Genomic DNA, 18,403 nt, shown 5'->3' with positions numbered 1-18,403 from the left:
TTAATAGAACAAGGAAAACCCCAAATCATCCTTTCAGGCTTGTCTCCTATTTCTCACCACCATGACCCTAGACAAACTGGACCAAACTCTCCGTTGCTGTACCCACCTAGAATAGATTCTCCAAATCACCACCAATGAAGGCAACACTAATATAACTATTATAACTTATTTCGTACCACTTACTGTGCTGGGCACCCTCAACAATTTCTGGCCTTGTAAATATATAGTGTATATATGCATGTGTACATACAGTTGTCCTTCCGTATCCATGGAGTATTGGTTCCAGAACATCACCCCAACCAGTGTTCAAGTTCTTTATATAAAATGGCATAGTATTTGCATATAGCCTATACACATTCTGTAGTGTCAGGCCTCTGAGCCAAAGCTAAGCCATCAGATCCCCTGTGACCTGCAGGTACACATCCAGATGGCTGGTGCCTGCCTTAACTGATGACATTCCACCACAAAAGAAGTGAAAATGGCCCATTCCTGCCTTAACTGATGACAGTACCTTGTGAAATTCCTTTTCCTGGCTTATCCTGGCTCAAAAGCTCCCCCACTGAGCACCTTGTCACCCCCCCCCCCACCCCTGCCTGCCAGAGAACGACCCCCTTTGAATGTAACTTTCCTTTACCTACCCAAATCCTATAAAATGACCCCAACCCTATCTCCCTTCACTGACTCTTCGGACTCAGCCCGCCTGCACCCAGGTGATTAAAAAGCTTTATTGCTCACACAAAGCCTGTTTGGTGGTCCCTTCACATGGACACGCATGACATTTTGGTGCTGTGACTCAGAGCAGAGGACCTCCCTTGGGAGATCAATCCCCTGTCCTCCTGCTCTTTGCTCCGTGGGAAAGATCCACCTACGACCTTGGGTCCTCAGACCGACCAGCCCAAGGAACATCTCACCAATTTTAAATCCAGTAAGCGGCCTCTTTTTGCTCTCTTCTCCGACCTCTCTCACTATCCCTCAACCTCTTTCTCCTTTCAATCTTGGCGCCATACTTCAATCTCTCCCTTCTCTTAATTTCAGTTTCTTTCCTTTTCTAGTAGAGACAAAGGAGACACGTTTTTATCCATGGACCCAAAACTCCAGCGCCAGTCACGGACTCTGGAAGACAGTCTTCCCTTGGTGTTTAAATCACACGGGGATGCCTGCCTGATTATTCACCCACATTTCAGAGGTGTCTGACCATGCAGGGATGCCTGCCTTGGTCCTTCACCCTTAGCGGCAAGTACCACTTTTCTGGGAGGCGAGAACCTCCCCAACCCCTTCTCTCCCTGTCTCTACCCCTTCTCTGCGTTTCTGGGAGGCAAGAACCTTCCGACCCCTTTCCCACTTTTCTGGAGGGCAAGAACCCCCTGACCCCTAATCTCTGTGTCCCAACCCCTTTCCCGCGTTTCTGGAGGGCAAGAACCCCCCGACCCCTTCTCTCCGTGTCTTTACTCTCTCTTTTCTCTAGGCTTGCCTCCTTCACTATGGGCAACACCCTCCACTCTTCCTTCTTCTCCCTTAGCCTGTGTTCTCAAGAACTTAAAACCTCTTCAACTCACACCTGACCTAAAACCTAAATGCCTTTTTTTCTTCTACAGTGCCGCTTGACCCCAATACAAACTCAACAGTAATTCCAAATAGCCAGAAAACAGCACTTTCGATTTTTCCATCCTACAAGATCTAAATAATTCTTGTCATAAAGTGGGCAAACAGTCTGAGGTGCCTGACGTCCAGGCATTCTTTTACACATCAGTCCCTCCTTAGTCTCTGTTACCAATGCAACTCGTTCCAAATCTTTCTTCTTTCCCTCCCGCCTGTCCCCTCAGTCCCAACCCCAAGTGTCGCTGAGTCTTTCTGATCTTCCTTTTCTACAGACCCATCTGACCTCTCCCGTCCTCACCAGGCTGAGCTAGGTCCCAATTTTTCATCAGCCTCTGCTCCCCTACCCTATAATCACCTCCCATCCTCACACCCTGTTTAGCTTACAGTTTGTTCCACGACTAGCCCTCCCCCACCTGCCCAGCAATTTCCTCTTAAAAAGGTGACTAGAGCTAAAGACATAGTCAAGGTTAATGCTCCTTTTTCTTTATCCGACCTCTCCCAAATCAGTTAGCGTTTAGGCTCTTTTTCATCAAATATGAAAAACCCAGCCCAGTTAATGACTCGTTTAGCAGCAACCCTGAGACACTTTACAGCCCTAGACCCTAAAAGGTCAAAAGGCCGTCTTATTCTCAATATACATTTTATTACCCAATCTGCTCCCAACATTAAATAAAACCCAAAACATTAAATTCCAGCCCTCAAACCCCACAACAGGACTTAATCTCGCCTTCAAGGTGTATAATAATAAAGTAGAGGCAGCCAAGTAGCAATGTATATCTGAGTTGCAATTCCTTGCCTCCACTGTGAGAGAAATCCCAGTCACATCTCCAGCACACAAGAACTCCAAACGCCTGAACCGCAGCTGCCAGAGGTTCCTCCAGAGCATCCTCCGCCAGGAGCTTGCTTCAAGTGCCAGAAATCTGGCCACTAGGCCAAGGAATGTCTGCAGTCCAGAATTCCTCCTAAACCATGTCCCATCTGTGCGAGACCTCACTGAAAATAGGACTGTTCAACTCACCTGGCAGCCACTTGCAGAGCCCCTGGAACTCTAGCCCAAGGCTCTCGACTCCTTCCCAGATCTTCTCGACTTAGCAGCTGAAGACTGACACTGCCTGATCACCTCGGAAGCCTACAGGACCATCCCAGATGCTCTAGGTAACTGTCACAGTGGAAGGTAATCAATACCGAGGCTACCCACTCCACATTACCTTCTTTTCAAAGGCCTGTTTCCCTTGCCTCCGTAACTGTTGTGGGTATTGATGGCCAAGTTTCTAAACCTCTTATAATTCCCCAACTCTGATGCCAACTTGGACAACATTCTTTAATGCACTCCTTTTTAGTTATCCCCACCTGCCCGGTTCCCTTATTAGGCCAAGACATTTTAACTAAATTATCTGCTTCCCTGACTATTCCTAGGTTACAGCCACACCTCATTGCCACCTTTTCCCCTAGTTGAAAGCCTCCTTCGCCTCCTCCCCTTGTGTCTCCCCACCTTCACCCTTCACAAGTATCAGATACCTGATACTTCACAAGTATCAGATACCTCTACTTCCTCCTTAGAGACCAATCATACACCCCTTACCATCTCATTAAAACTTAATCACCCTTACCCCACTCAATGCCAATATCCCATCCCACAGCACGCTTTAAAAGGATTAAAGCCTGTTATCACTCACCTATTAGAGCATGGCTTTTTAAAGCCTGTAAACTCCCCTTACAATTCCCCCATTTTACCTGTCCTAAAACCAGACAAGGCTTACAGGTTAGTTCAGGATCTGCGCCTTATCAATCAAATTGTTTTCCTATCCACCTCATGGTGCCAAACCCATATACTCTCCTATACTCAATACCTCCCTTCACAACCCATTATTCTGTTCTAGATCTCAAACATAACTTCACTATTCCTTTGTACCCTTCATCCCAGCCTCTCTTCGCTTTCACTTGGACTGACTCTGACACCCATCAGGCTTAGCAAATTACCTGGGCTGTACTGCCGCAAGGATTTACAGACAGCCCGCATTACTTCAGTCAAGCCCAAATTTCTTCCTCATCTGTTACCTATCTCGGCATAATTCTCATAAAAACACATGTGCTCTCCCTGCTGATCGTGTCCAGCGATTCTCCCTAACCCCAATCCCTTCTACAAAACAACTCCTTTCCTTCTTAGGCATAGTTAGTAAGGTCAGAATTCTTACACAAGAGCCAGGACTGCGTCCTGTAGCCTTTCTGTCCAGACAACTTGAACTTACTGTTTTAGCCTAGCCCTCATATCTGTGTGCAGCAGCTGCCGCTGCCTTAATACTTTTAGAGGCCTAAAAATCACAAACTATGCTCAACTCACTCTCTACAGTTCTCATAACTTCCAAAATCTATTTTCTTCCTCCCACGTGATGCATATACTTTCTGCTCCCTGACTCCTTCAGCTATACTCACTCTTTGTTGAGTCTCAGTTACCCTTGTTCCTGGCCTGGACTTCAATCCGGCCTCTCACATTATTCCAGATACCACACCTGACCCTTATGACTACATCTCTCTGATCCACCTGACATTCACCCCATTTCCCCATATTTTCTTCTTCCCTGTTCCTCACCCTGATCACATTTAGTTTATTGATGGCAGTGCCACCAGGCCTAATCACCACTCACCAGCAAAGGCAGGCTATGCAATAGTATCTTCCATATCTATCATTGAGGCTACTGCTCTGCCACCCTCCACTACCTCTTAGCAAGCCCTAGTTGCCTTAACTTAGGCCCTCACTCTTGCAAAAAGACCACGCATCAGTATTTATACTAACTAAATATGCCTTCCATATTCTGCACCACCATGCTGTTATATAGGCTGAAAGAGATTTCCTCACTATGCAAAGGTCCTCCATCATTAATGCCTCTTTAATAAAGATGCTTCTCAAAGCCGCTTTACTTCCAAAGGAAGCTAGAGTCATTCACTGCAAGGGCCATCAAAAGGCATCAGATCCCATTGCTCAGAAAAATGCTTATGCTGATAAGTTAGCTAAAAATGCAGTTAGAATTCCAACTTTTGTCCCTCACAGTCAGTTTTTATCCTTCACATTAGTCACCCCCACCTACTCCCCCGCTGAAACTTCCACCTATCAATCTCTTCCCACACAAGGCAAATGGTTCTTAGACCAAGGAAAATATCTCCTTCCCCCTCACAGGCCCATTCTACTGTCATCATTTCATAACCTCTTGCATGTAGGTTACAAGCCACTAGCCCGTCTCTTAGAACCTCTCATTTCCTTTCCATCGTGGAAATCTGTCCTCAAGGAAATCACTTCTCAGTGTTCCACCTGCTATTCTACTACTCAAGAATTTCCCAAGCCCCCTCCCTTCCCTACACATCAAGCTCAAGGTTTTGCCCCCGCCCAGGACTGGCAAATTGACTTTACTCACACGTCTCCAGTCAGGAAACTAAAATACCTCTTGGTCTAGGTTGACACTTTCACTGGATAGGTAGAGGCCTTTCCCACAGGGTCTGAGAAGGCCACTGCAGTCATTTCTTCCCTTCTGTCAGACATAATTCCTCGGTTTAGCCTTCCCACCTCTATACAGTCCAATAGCAGACCGGCCTTTATTAGTCAAATCACCCAAGCAGTTTTTCAGGCTCTTGGTATTCAGTGAAACCTTTATATCCTTTACCGTCCTCAATTTTCAGGAAAAGTAGAATGGACTAATGGTCTTTTAAAAACACACCTCACCAAGCTCAGTTACCAACTTAAAAAGGACTAGACAATACTTTTACCACTTTCCCTTCAGAATTCAGGCCTGTCCTCGGAGCACTACAGGTTCCAGCCCATGTGAGCTCCTGTGTGGACACTCCTCTTTATTAGGTCCCAGTCTCATTCCAGACACCAGCCCAACTTGAACTGTACCCCAAAAACTTGGATAGAGCCTAAAAAGTCACCAACCAAGCAAGTAATTACACTGAACCCCCTTAGACTCTCTCTAATTGGATGTCCTATGTCCTCCCAATTCTTAGTCCTTTAATACCTGTTTTTTCTCCTCTTATTCGGACCTTGTGTCTTCCATTTAGTTTTTCTTTTTTTTTTTTTTTTTTTTTTTTTTTTTTTGAGACGGAGTCTCGCTCTGTCGCCCGGGCTGGAGTGCAGTGGCCGGATCTCAGCTCACTGCAAGCTCCGCCTCCCGGGTTTACGCCATTCTCCTGCCTCAGCCTCCCGAGTAGCTGGGACTACAGGCGCCCGCCACCTCACCCGGCTAGTTTTTTGTATTTTTTAGTAGAGACGGGGTTTCACCATGTTAGCCAGGATGGTCTCGATCTTCTGACCTCGTGATCCGCCCGTCTCGGCCTCCCAAAGCGCTGGGATTACAGGCTTGAGCCACCGCGCCCGGCCCCATTTAGTTTTTCAACTTAGACAAAACCACATCCAGGCCATCACCAATCATTCTATATGACAAATGCTCCTTCTAACCACCCCACAGTATCGCCTCTTACCACAAAAACTTCCTTCAGCTTAATCTCTCCCACTCTAGGTTCCCACGCCGCCCCTAATCCCTCTTGAAGCAGCCCTGAGAAACATTGCCCATTATCTCTCCATACCACCCCCCAAAAATTTTCACCGCCCCAACCCTTCAACACTATTTTGTTTAATTTTTCTTATTAATATAAGAAGATAAGAATGTCAGGCCTCTGAGCCAAAGCTAAGCCATCATATTCCCTGTGACTTGCACGTACACATCCAGATGGCTGGTTCCTGCCTTAACTGATGACATTCCACCACAGAAGAAGTGAAAATGGCCCGCTCCTGCCTTAACTGATGACATTACCTTGTGAAATTCCTTTTCCTGGCTCATCCTGACTCAAAAGTTCCCCCACTGAGCACTTGTGACCCCCCACTCCTGCCCGCCAGAGAACAACCCCCTTTGACCATAATTTTTCTTTACCTACCCAAATCCTATAAAACGGCCCCACCCCTATCTCCCTTTGCTGACTGTCTTTTCAGATTCAGCCCACCTGCGCCCAGGTGATTAAAAAGCTTTATTGCTCACACAAAGTCTATTTGGTGGTCTCTTCACATGGACGTGCATGACATGTAGTATACTTTAAATCATTTCTAGATTATTTATAATACCTGATATACTATAAATGCTATGTAAACAGTTGTTATGCTATATTGCTTTTTGTATTTTTTAATTGCTATTTAAAAAAATTTTTTTTTTTTTTTTTGAGATGGAGTTTCACTCTGTCACCCAGGCTGGAGTGCAGTGGCACGATCTCAGCTCACTGAAACCTCCGCCTTCCAGTTTCAAGTGATTCTTCTGCCTCAGCCTCCTGAGTAGCTGGGATTACAGGTGCCTGCCACCACACCTGGCTAATTTTTGTGTTTTTAGTAGAGACAGGGTTTTACTATGTTAGTCAGGCTGGTCTTGAACTGCTGACCTCAGGTGACCCACCCACCTCAGCCTCCCAAAGTGCTGGGATTACAGATGTGAGCCACTGTGCCCAGCCTTACTTAATATTTTGACCTGTGACTGGTTGAATCCACTGATGGAGAACCCATGGCTATGGAAGGCCAACTGGAGAGAGAGAGAGGAGAAAGAGACAAAGTAAGAGAATTCCTACTGTACTGGCCAAGAAAATGAAATGAAAACAGGGATATTACTACAGATCATATAGACATTAGTAGGAGATATTATAAACAATTTTATGCCAATTAATTTGACAGTGTAGATGCAATGCACCAATTCTATAAAAAAGAATTTATCAGAGCTGAAATAGGGTAGAATTTAAAAATCTGAATAGCTCTTCATGTTTAAAGAAATTGAATGTTGTTCATCAGACTTCCCACAAAGAGAATTCCAGGCCCAGATGGTTTCAGTGGTCAAATTTATCAAACATATAAGAAAGAAAGAACTCCAGTCTTGTGCAAATTTGTTTAGAAAACAGAGGAGGTGCACTCCAGCCTGGGCGACAGAGCAAGACTCCGCCTCAAAAAAAAAAAAAAAAAAAAAAAAAAAAAAGAAAACAGAGGAGGAAACAGTTTTCCTCTCCTTTTGAGGCCAGCATAACCCAAATGACATAAAATCAGTGCTACAAAAAAAAAAAAAAAATTAATGTACAGCTTAATAGACCACATGACCATAGAAACAAAAAAACTTTAATAAAATGTCAGCAAATTGAATCCAACAGTATATAGAAAGATAATACATCATGATCAATTTGGGTTTATCCCAAATGCAAGGAATGCAAGGTGGATTTAATGATCTAAAACCAGTCAACGTAATTCACCATATTAACTGAAAAAGAAAAACTGTCATCATCACAATAAATGTAGAAAGACCACTTAAAATTCAATCCCTACTCAAAAACTGCCAAAAAAATAAGATTAGAAGGGACTTCCTTAATATGGTAAAGGCCATTTGTGAAAAATCCATAGCCAATATCAGACTTAATGGTAATATATTGAACACTCACCCCCTCATATCAGGAACAAGGCAAGGATGCCCCATCTTACCACTTTTTCTCAACATTTGTCTATAACCATTAACACAGCAAGAAAAAGATATGGAAAGTGTAACAATTCAGAAGGAAGTAAAATTGTCCCTATTTTAAGATGACATGATGGTGTTTTTACACAGAAATCATAGGAACTGACAAAACTACTAGAACTAACAAGCAAATTTAGGAAGGTCTCAGGATACCAGCTTAATATACATAAATCAATTCTCTTTTTATATACGATCAGCGAAAATATACTATGTAAAAATATATATCACATATGAAGAAATAAGTGTAATAAGAGAAGCTATATGGTTAGCAACCAAACATATGTAAAGATACTCAACATCATCAATCACTAAGAGGCCAGATATGGTGGCCCTTGCCTGTAATCCCAACACTTTGGGAAGTGAAGGTGGGAGGATTGCTTGAGCCCAGGAGTTTGAGACCAGCCTGGGAAATATAATGAGACCCTTTCTCTATAATTTTTTTTTTTTTAATAGCCAGGGTTGGTGTTGTGTGCCCGTATTCCCAGTTACTCAGGAGGCTGAAGTGGGAGAAACACTTCAAACCCAGGAGGTCCAGGCTGCATTGAGCTGTGATTACACCACTGCATTCCAGCCTGGACAACAGAGTGAGACCTTGTCTAAAATAATAATATAATATAACATAATATATAAAATCACTAGGGGAATACAAATTATACAACAATGAGATACCTTTTGGTTTTTTTAAGATGGAGTCTCACTCTTTTTCCTAGGCTGGAGTGCAATGGCATGGTCTCGGCTCACTGCAACCTACACCTGCCGGGTTCAAGCAGTCTCCTGCCTCAGCCTTCTGAGTAGTTGGGATTACAGGCATGTAGCACCACACATGGCTAATTTTTGTATTTTTAGTAGAGACAGGGTTTCACTATGTTGGCCAGGCTGGTCTAGAACTCCTGACCTTGTGATCTGCTGCCTCAGCCTCCCAAAGTGCTGGGATTACAGGCATGAGCCACCATGCCTGGCCAACAATGAGATACCTTTATATATCCATTAGAATGTCTAAAATCGAAAAACCTGGAAATAGCAAATGCTGATGAGGATGGAGAGCAACTGCAACTCTCATACACTGTGGGTGGGAACACAAACTGGCCCAGTCACTTTGGTAAACAGTTTACTGGTGTCTGATAAGACTAGCTATACATATACCTTATGGCCCAGCAATCCACTCCTAGATATTTACCTGAGAGAAATAAAAACTTATGGTCACACTAAAATGTGTTGAGTGGTATAGTCACAAATTATTCCAAACTGGAAATAACCCAAATTTCTTCCAGCAGATGAATGGATAAGCAACCTGGAGCATATCCGTACAATGGAATACTACTGAACAAGATGAAAGAACAAACTTCTGATACACACAGCAACACATCTGAGTCTCAAGTGAAGAAAGCCACTTTCAAGAGGCTGCATATAATAGACTCCATTCATAAGACACCCAGAAAAGGCAAAACTATAGGTTGGGTGCAGTGGCTCATGCCTGTAATCCCAGCACTTTGGGAGGCTGAGGTGGGCGGATCACGAGGCCAGGAGTTCAAGACCAGCCTGGCCAACATGGTGAAACCCCGTCTCCACAAAAAAAATACAAAAATTAGCTGGGCATGGTGGCAGGTGTCTGTAATCTCAGCTACTCGGGAGGCTGAGGCAGAAGAATCGATTGAATCAGGGAGGCGGGGGTTGCTGTGAGCTGAGATCATACCATTGCACTCCAGCCTGGGCGACAGGGCGAGACTCCATCTCAAAAAAAAAAAAAAAAAAAAAGAAAAAGGGAAAACTCTAGAGACAAAAAACAGATCAGTTATTGCCAGGGGGCTCAAGATGGGAGGAGGTATTTAATACAAAAGCGCATGAGAATAGTGAGGGGAGAGAATTGTTCTATGTTTTGATTATAGTGGTGATTAAATAACTCTGTATTTGCCATAATGCATAGAACAGTATTGTATTAGTCCATTCTCACACTGCTATAAAGAAATACTTGAGACTGGGTAATTCATAAAGAAAAGAGGTTTAATTGGCTCATGGTTTGGTAGGCTGTACAGGAAGCATGGCTGGGGACGCCTCCAGAAACCTGCAGTCATGGTGGAAGGTGAAGGGGAAGTAGACTCCTCTTACATGGCCAGAGCAGGAAAAAGGGGTGGTGGGGAGGTACTACATACTTGTAAATTGCCAGATCTCACTGCAACTCACTATCAGGACATGGCCAGAGCAGGAAAAAGGGGTGGTGGGGAGATACTACCCACTTGTAAATTGCCAGATCTCACTGCAACTCACTATCAGGAGAACAGCACTAAAGGGGAAATCCACCCCCATGATCCAGTCATTTCCCACCAGGCCCCACCTCCAATACTGGAGATTACAATTTGATGAGAGATTTGAATGGGGACAAAGACCCAAACCATACCAAGTACATTTAAAAGGTAAACTTCCCTGCTTATAAATTATAGCTCAATAAACCTCCCCCCAAAAGTAATTACATTTTTATATATTAGCAAAAAAAATTAAGAATATGAAGCTTAATTCAATTATTGAAGCATGTACCTATGAAAGCAGGACAGAACTTTGAGGCCATTAAACTAAAGGGGGAAAGAACTCTGGACAGAATGCCCAGTTCAACACCTTAGGACATGGTAAAGACAACCAAAGCAATCTCAAACTCCTCTCTCCCACACAAGACATTTTCTATTATCTCCTAATATACACCCATCCTAAAGGAAAGAAAACTTTATCTGCAAAGGAACTGACGTTTACTGCACAGAAATCCTACTGGAAATATTCTCTTTCTGTAGGACATACCCAAAAGTAAATACCATAGACATGGAGTACTGTTAGCATCTGGCAAGTTCACACCTTTCTAGGGAAACACCACAGTCATGAATATTATTCTTCAGTTAGAAGGCTACACATTATTAAATAAATTCAGGAGGCCACGAGTGGTGGCTCACACCTGTAATCCCAGCAATTTGGGAGGCTGAGACATGCAGATCACTTGAGGCCAGGAGTTCAAGACCAGCCTGGCCAACTTGGTGAAACTCTGTTTCTACTAAAAAAAAAGAATAATAATACAAAAACTATCTGGGCATGATGGCACATGCCTGAAATCCCAGCTACTTGGGAGGCTGAAGCAAGAGAATCGCTCAAACGTGGGAGGCAGAGGTTGTAGTGAGCCCATATCCCACCACTGCACTCCAGCCTGGGTGATAGAGTGAGACTCTGTCTCAGAAAAAAAAAAAAAAAAAAAAAAAAAAAATTCAGAAAAGTAAGGTAAGAGCAGCTTAGAAATATATATCAATATTTCTTAGATACACCAATGTTAGGTCTGAATGCTAGTTTGAGTGTCCTTCAGTGCTTACTAGAGATGCCCTCAAGAGTTTAGCAATTGCCTCAAAGGGTTTCCATCTTTCTTCATAGCAAACCAGATCTTAGATCCTGTTGTTTGTATATCTTTGTATGTCTCTTGGTTTATCTAAATTTTGACTGTGTGTCTGTGACACTGATTCATTCTGCACACTGGAGAGAGAAGCAGTGGAACACAGAGAGAAGTTGTAAATGTAACATTACTTCCATTCATTTATGCACTCATTCATTCACCAGATGTTTCAATGCTCATGATTTGCCAGTGGCATGGGTAAGAATAAGGCTTCCTACCAATTGTATTGTGTTTAGAACAGTGCCAGGCATTTTATTTCGATTAACTTGTTTAATCTTCACAAACATCCAATTAGGTACTTTATAGAAGAGGAAACTGAGGCATAGAGAGGTTTATTTGTCTAAGGTCCTACAGAGAGTAAGTGGCACAAGCAGAATTTGAACCCAGACATTCTGCCTCAAAACCACCATTGAACACTGATAAGGCTGGAGAAGAAGGCAGGGACTAGAGCATGCAGTGCTGGGTGCTTCTCGGGATGACATTTGGATTTAATTTTAATGGCAATAGCAAAACATTAAAGGTTTTTCAAAGCAGGGGTTTTCATAAACCTATTTGTGCTTTCCTGCAATCAGGCAGACTGCAGCATGAAAATGGGGAGCCCAGGCAAGAGGCTGGGGCAGTTGTGCCCAGGAGGGTTACCACAGCGGGGAAGAGAAGTGAGTGGATACTAGAGTCAAACTGGAAGGCTATGAGGGTGGAATGGAATGAGACATGAGGAAAAGAGGAAATCACCCATGACCCCTGCATTCATTTCCTATGGCTGCTGTGACAAATTACCACAAACTTCATGGCTTAAAATCACATTACTGTATCATCTCATAGTCCTGGAGATCAGAAGTCTAAAATGGGTCCACAGGACTGCCTACCACAACCTCTGAGCCTGAGCTTTAGTAACTTAGTGGATGAAAAGATAACAGGACTATCAAGGAAAATGATGTCAAAAAGCATTGATGGCTCGACTTAGCATTAACTGCATCGGCCTCAATGCTGAATACTTTCTCTATTTACCCCCCTTTCTGGGTTTTAGGCAGGTAGTTCAATTTCATTTCTTCATTTAATTTTTTATTTTACTTTTTTTTTTTTTTAACATGGAGTTTCACTCTGTCTCCCAGGCTAGAGTGCAGTGGTGTGATCTCAGATCACTGCAAACTCTGCCTCCCGAGTTTAAGCGTTTCTCCTGCGTCAGCCTCTAGAGTAGCTGGGGTTATAGGCACCCACCACCACACCCCACTAATTTTTGTATTTTTAGTAGAGATGAGGTTTCATCATGTTGGCCAGGCTGGTCTGGAACTCCTGACCTTAGGTGATCCACCCACCTTAGCCTCCCAAAGTGCTGGGATTACAGGCATGAGCCACAGGTAGTTCAATTTCAAATGAAAACCCACAGCTGAGTAGAGGTAGACCCATCAAAAAGCAGGGTGAGACCTTTCTGATGGAGTTTGCCACTGCCCACCAGGATTTACTCCAGGACTGTCCCCTCCACATCAGCCTTCGCTAATATATCACTGTTCCCAGTGCACTTATATTTTAAAATAGGAGAGAGAAGGAAGAATAATGCTTTCCATAAAAATATGAATTAGGCTGGGTGCAGTGGCTCACACCTGCAATCCTAGCACTTTGGGAGGCCAAAGTTGGAGGATCACTTGAGCTAAGGAATTAGAGACCAGCCCAGGCAACACAGCCAGACCTTGTCTCTACTAAAAATAGATTTTTTAAAAAATCAGCCAGGTCTGGTGGCACAAGTCTGTAGTCCCAGCTCCTTGGGAGGCTAAGGCAGGAGGATCACTTGAGCCCAGGAGATTGAGGCTGCCGTGAGTCACGATTGTACCACTGCACTCCAGCCTCAGCAACCTAGCAAGATTCCAACTCAAAAATAAATAAAATAGGACAGTGAAGGGAAAATAATGCTTTCCATAAAAATATGAATTAGGCTGGGCACAGTGGCTCACACCTGTAATCCTAGAATTTAAGGAGGCCAAGGCAGGAAGATCATTTGAGCCCAGGAGTTTGAGACTAACCTGCGTAACAGTGTATCTCTGTCTCTGCAAAAAACTTAAATTATAGCACTTTAGGCCTCCTGGGGAAGATATTTGAGGCAATATTTAGACACGTCAGAAAAAACATAAATATGACCTATTTTTAATATTCTGCAATTTATTCACACCCCTCCCCACCCTCACTTTTCAATGTAAATGACACTGAGTAATTTATTTAAAAGAACAAGTTCTGTTTCAAGAATGTGTTCTTTCTTTGAAACAACAAAAAGTACCTGTTTGGAGAAAAAGTCTTTGCTAGTTTTGTTCTCATAAAAGTTTAATAGAAGGCAACTAAAGTTTAAGATCTCCCAGAGGACAAATAGAGATATTTCTCAGCAAATGTAGAATCGCAATTTTCATTGGTGCTGGGGGATTTTACACACAAATGCAATTTTATTTTACATTTAAAAGAGGTAAGTAAATAGACAAATCAATTTTAGCTGCTCTGAAATGTCATACTGGGTCATTAATTTTAAAAGATGGGGCTTCAATAATGGTTAAAAGAACAAAGGCCCAAGGGTAAAGACTGAGAATAATCACCTTCAAATTTCTGAATTATCAGCAGCCTCAGATCAGAATCAAGAGGAGCCTAATTCAGCTTCCTTGCGATGCTCTCCTCCATATTTTACCTTCAAAATATAGGTTCAAATGGAATTCCCTTTTACAAAAACTGAAACCCTCTTTCCTTAAAGCATGAGGACCTCCTCTGTGTGCTGGATACTCGGATGAATTCTGGCAAAACCAAGCTCGATAAAATCAAGACCTATTGTCTAATCTGCATTCAGATAGGAGATATGACACTTGCACCTGGCCATCTCTGTGGTGGAGACAGATATATAAACATAATTATTTGGCATAATATAAAATTTAAATGAGGCCAGGCATGGTGGCTTATGCCTGTACTCTCAGCACTTTGGGAGGCCAACGCGGGTTTATCGCTTGAGCTTAGGAATTCGAGACCAGCCTGGGCAATATGGCGAAACCTTCTCTCTACAAAAAAGATAAAAATTATCCTGGCATGGTGGTGTGCGCCTGTAGTCCTAGCTACTTGGAGGGCTGAAGCAGGAGGATCACTTGAGCACAGGAGGTCGAACTGCAGTAAGTCATGATTGCACGACGGCACTCCAATCTGTGAGACAGAGTGAGACCCTCAAAAAACAATTATATATATATATATATATATATAATATAATTATATGTTTAATTATATATATTTATATATATAATTATATATATAGATAATTGTATATATATATAACGTTAAGTAGACAAATACAAGCAGCAGTTTAATGCACACTTGAGGGAAAGACGAGAGAGAGAGTGATCTTCCCAAATATGAAATGACATTCAGACTTATTCTGAAATAATCAGGAGTTTCTCAAGATGAATTCCCCACTCACCACCATCAAATCAGATAGTCCAAGTTAAACAATTGTACTGTTTTGTAAAAATAATAATTATGACAATCATAGAATTAAGGTTTTGCCATTCTAGGCAATGTGAATTTGGAGAACATCACAAATAGTCTGTGCTATGTAAATTCTCTAAGCCTCGGTATACTCATCTGTAAAATAGGTTTATAGGGCTGTGATGTGATCATGTGTATAAGGCAATTGACAGTCCCAGGAAAATGGTAGGTTCTCTTTTGACTGAAATGGGACATTAACCTACATTAACAACATAAGTTTAGCCCAGGTGTGGCTCACACCTGTAATCCCAGCACTTTGGGAGGCCGAGGTGGGCGGACCACCTGAGGTCAGGAGTTCAAGAGCAGCCTTGCCAACATGGCAAAACCCCATCTGTTCTAAAAAATACAAAAAAATTTAGCCAGTCATGGTGGTGCATGCCTGTAGTCCTGGCTACTCAGGAGGCTGAGGCAGGAGAATAGCTTGAACTTAGAAGGCAGAAGTTGCGGTGAGCTGAGATCACACCATTGCACTCCAGCCTGGGTGACAGAAAGAGACTCCGTCTCAAAATAATGATAATAGTAATAATAATGTTTAATTGTATAGTTTTTACTATTGTTTTTATACATTCTGGTTGATTTCCTTTATTTAGTTTTCAGAGCAAAGAACTGGTCTCTGACTAAAGAACTGATAAAAGGACTAAAGAACTGAAAAAAGCTTATGCTACTGAAATTCTTTACTGAATAAAGATATGCTTTTAATTTTAGCTACATGTGATAACTCCACAGATTGATTTTACACTAGAATTTTTCTAACAACTACCCAGAATTCTGTTTCAATCCTGTGAGGGCATCTAATCCTGCTAGGGTATTTTTTAATGACAGTTTTATTGAGATATAATTTACATATCATAAAATTCACCTATTAAAGTGTACCAGTCAATGGTTTTAATATATTCACAGAGTTGGCAACCATCACTACAATGAATTTAAAATATTTTTATTATCTCAGAAGAAAATCTCATACCTATTAGCAGTAACTTCTCATTTTTCCCAAACTCCCTCCATCCCCCGGCAGCCCTAGGCAACCATGCATCTATTTTCTATCACTATAGATTTGCTTATTCTGGACATTTCATATAAGTGGAATCATGCAGTGTGTGACCTTTTGTGACTGACTTCTTTTACTTAACTTCATGTGTTCAAGGTTCATCCATGTTGCAGTATCAGTGTTTTTATTGATGGCTGAATAATATTTCATTGCATGGATACACCACATATTCTTTATCTATTCATCAGTTGCTGGACATTTGGGTTGTTTTCACTCTTTAGCCATTATAACTAATTCTTCTGTGAATAGTCACATATAAATTTTTATGTAGACACATGATTTTAATTCTCGTGGGTATTTGCCTAGGAATGGAATTGCTGAGTCGTATGGTAACTCCACATTTAACCTTTTGAGGAACTGCCAGGCTATTTTCCAAATCGGCCTCCTCACTTTACCTCCCCAGCAACAGTATGTGAGGGCTCCAGTGTTCCCACATCTTCATCAACAGCTGTTATCGTCCTTTTCATTTCGGCCATTGAAGTGGGTGTGAAGAGGTATCTCAGTGTGGTTTTAATTTGCATTTCCAATAACTAATGATATTGAACAGATGTTCCTATGCATCTTGACTGTTGGTACATCTTCTCTAGAGATATGTCTGTTCAAATTCTTTATCCCATGTTTAAACTGGGTTATTTTACTTTTTTATTTCTTGCATTCTTTCTTTGAGAAAGGTCTTGCTCTGTCACCCAGACCGGAGTACGGTGGCATGAACACGACTCACCACAGCCTCAAACTCCTGGGCTCAGGCTATCCTCCCATCTCAACCTCCTGAAGTGCTGGTATTCCAGACTAAAGTGGGTCATTTTTCTTTTTATTGTTTGGTTGTAAGAGTTTTTGACGTATTCTAAATAAAAGTTCCTTGTCAGATATATCTTTGCAAATATTTTTCCCATGCTGTGGCTTGTCTTTTCACTTTATTTTATTTTATTTTAGACATAGTCTTGCTCTGTTGCCCAGGCTGGAGTGCAGTGGCATGATCTCAGCTCACTGCAACCTCCGTCTCCTAGGTTCAAGCCATTCTCCTGTCTCAGCCTCCTGAGTAGCTGGGATTAAAGGCACCCGCCACCACACCTGGCTAGTTTTTGCATTTTTTAGTAGAGACGGGGTTTCACCATGTTGGCCAGGCTGGTCTTAAACTCCTGACCTCAAGTGATCTGCCTGTCTTGGCTTCCCAAAGTGCTGGGATTAGAGACATGAGCCACTGCATCCTCTTTTCACTTTCTTGATGGTATCCTTTGAAGCACAAAATCTTTTAATTTTGGTGAAATCCAGTTTATCTGTTTTTTTCTTTTGTTGTGTCTGCTTTTGTATCTTATTTAAGAAACCATTGGGTGGGCGCAGTGGCTCACACCTGTAATCCCAGCACTTTGGGAAGCCAAGGCGGTTGTATCACCTGAGATCAGGAGTTCGAGACCAGCCTGGCCAACATGGCAAAACCCCATCTATACTAAAAATACAAAACTTAGCCAGGTGTGGTGCCACGCGCCTGTAATCCCAACTACTCGGGAGGCTGAGGCAGGAGAATCGCTTGAACCCTGGAGGTAGGGGAGTTTGCAGTGAGCCGAGATCACAGCACTGCACTCCAGCCTAGGTGACAGAGTAGGATTCTGTCTCACAAAAAAAAAAAAAAAAAAAAGGAAAAGAAAAGAAACCATTGCCTTATCCAAGGTCATGAAGATTTATGCCTATTCTTTCTTCCAAGAATTTTATAGTTTTGCCTCTTACTTTTAGGTCTCTGATCCTATTGGAATTCATTTTTGTCTATGCTGTGAGGCATTCTTTTGCATGTGGATATGCACCACTTGTTGAAAGGCTGAATTGTCTTGACACTTTTGTCAAAAATTGATTGACCCTAAATGCGAGAGTTTATTTTTGGACTCTTGATTCTATTACATTGATCTGTATGTCTCTAATGTTTTTTAAAATAACTTTCTCTGCCTGCATTTGTACAGAATAAAACATTTGTAAATACAGAAACACAGAATAAAAGTAAAAGAAACATTAACCCTGCTGTGGTAGAATGAACTGTTGGTCCCATTTCTTCACTCCCCACTAGGAGTTGTCCATGTCCACACCCTTATCATGGTGGAATGTACTTTGGGCTTCATCCATTTGAGTCTAGGCTTGGCCATGCAATTTGCTCAGACTCTTGAGATGTCAGGGAATGTGACATGAGCAGATGCTTGGTTTGTGCTTGTGCAGTTGGTACTGCTCTCTTGCATTTTTGCTGTCACCATAAAAAGATTATGCCCTGGGTAGCCACTGGTTCCAAATGAATGGCAGATACTTGGAACAAATCTGAACTCA

This window comes from Rhinopithecus roxellana, chromosome 1 (assembly GCF_007565055.1).
Source record: "Rhinopithecus roxellana isolate Shanxi Qingling chromosome 1, ASM756505v1, whole genome shotgun sequence".
NCBI lineage: Eukaryota > Metazoa > Chordata > Mammalia > Primates > Cercopithecidae > Rhinopithecus > Rhinopithecus roxellana.
This window is presented reverse-complemented; position numbering follows the sequence as displayed.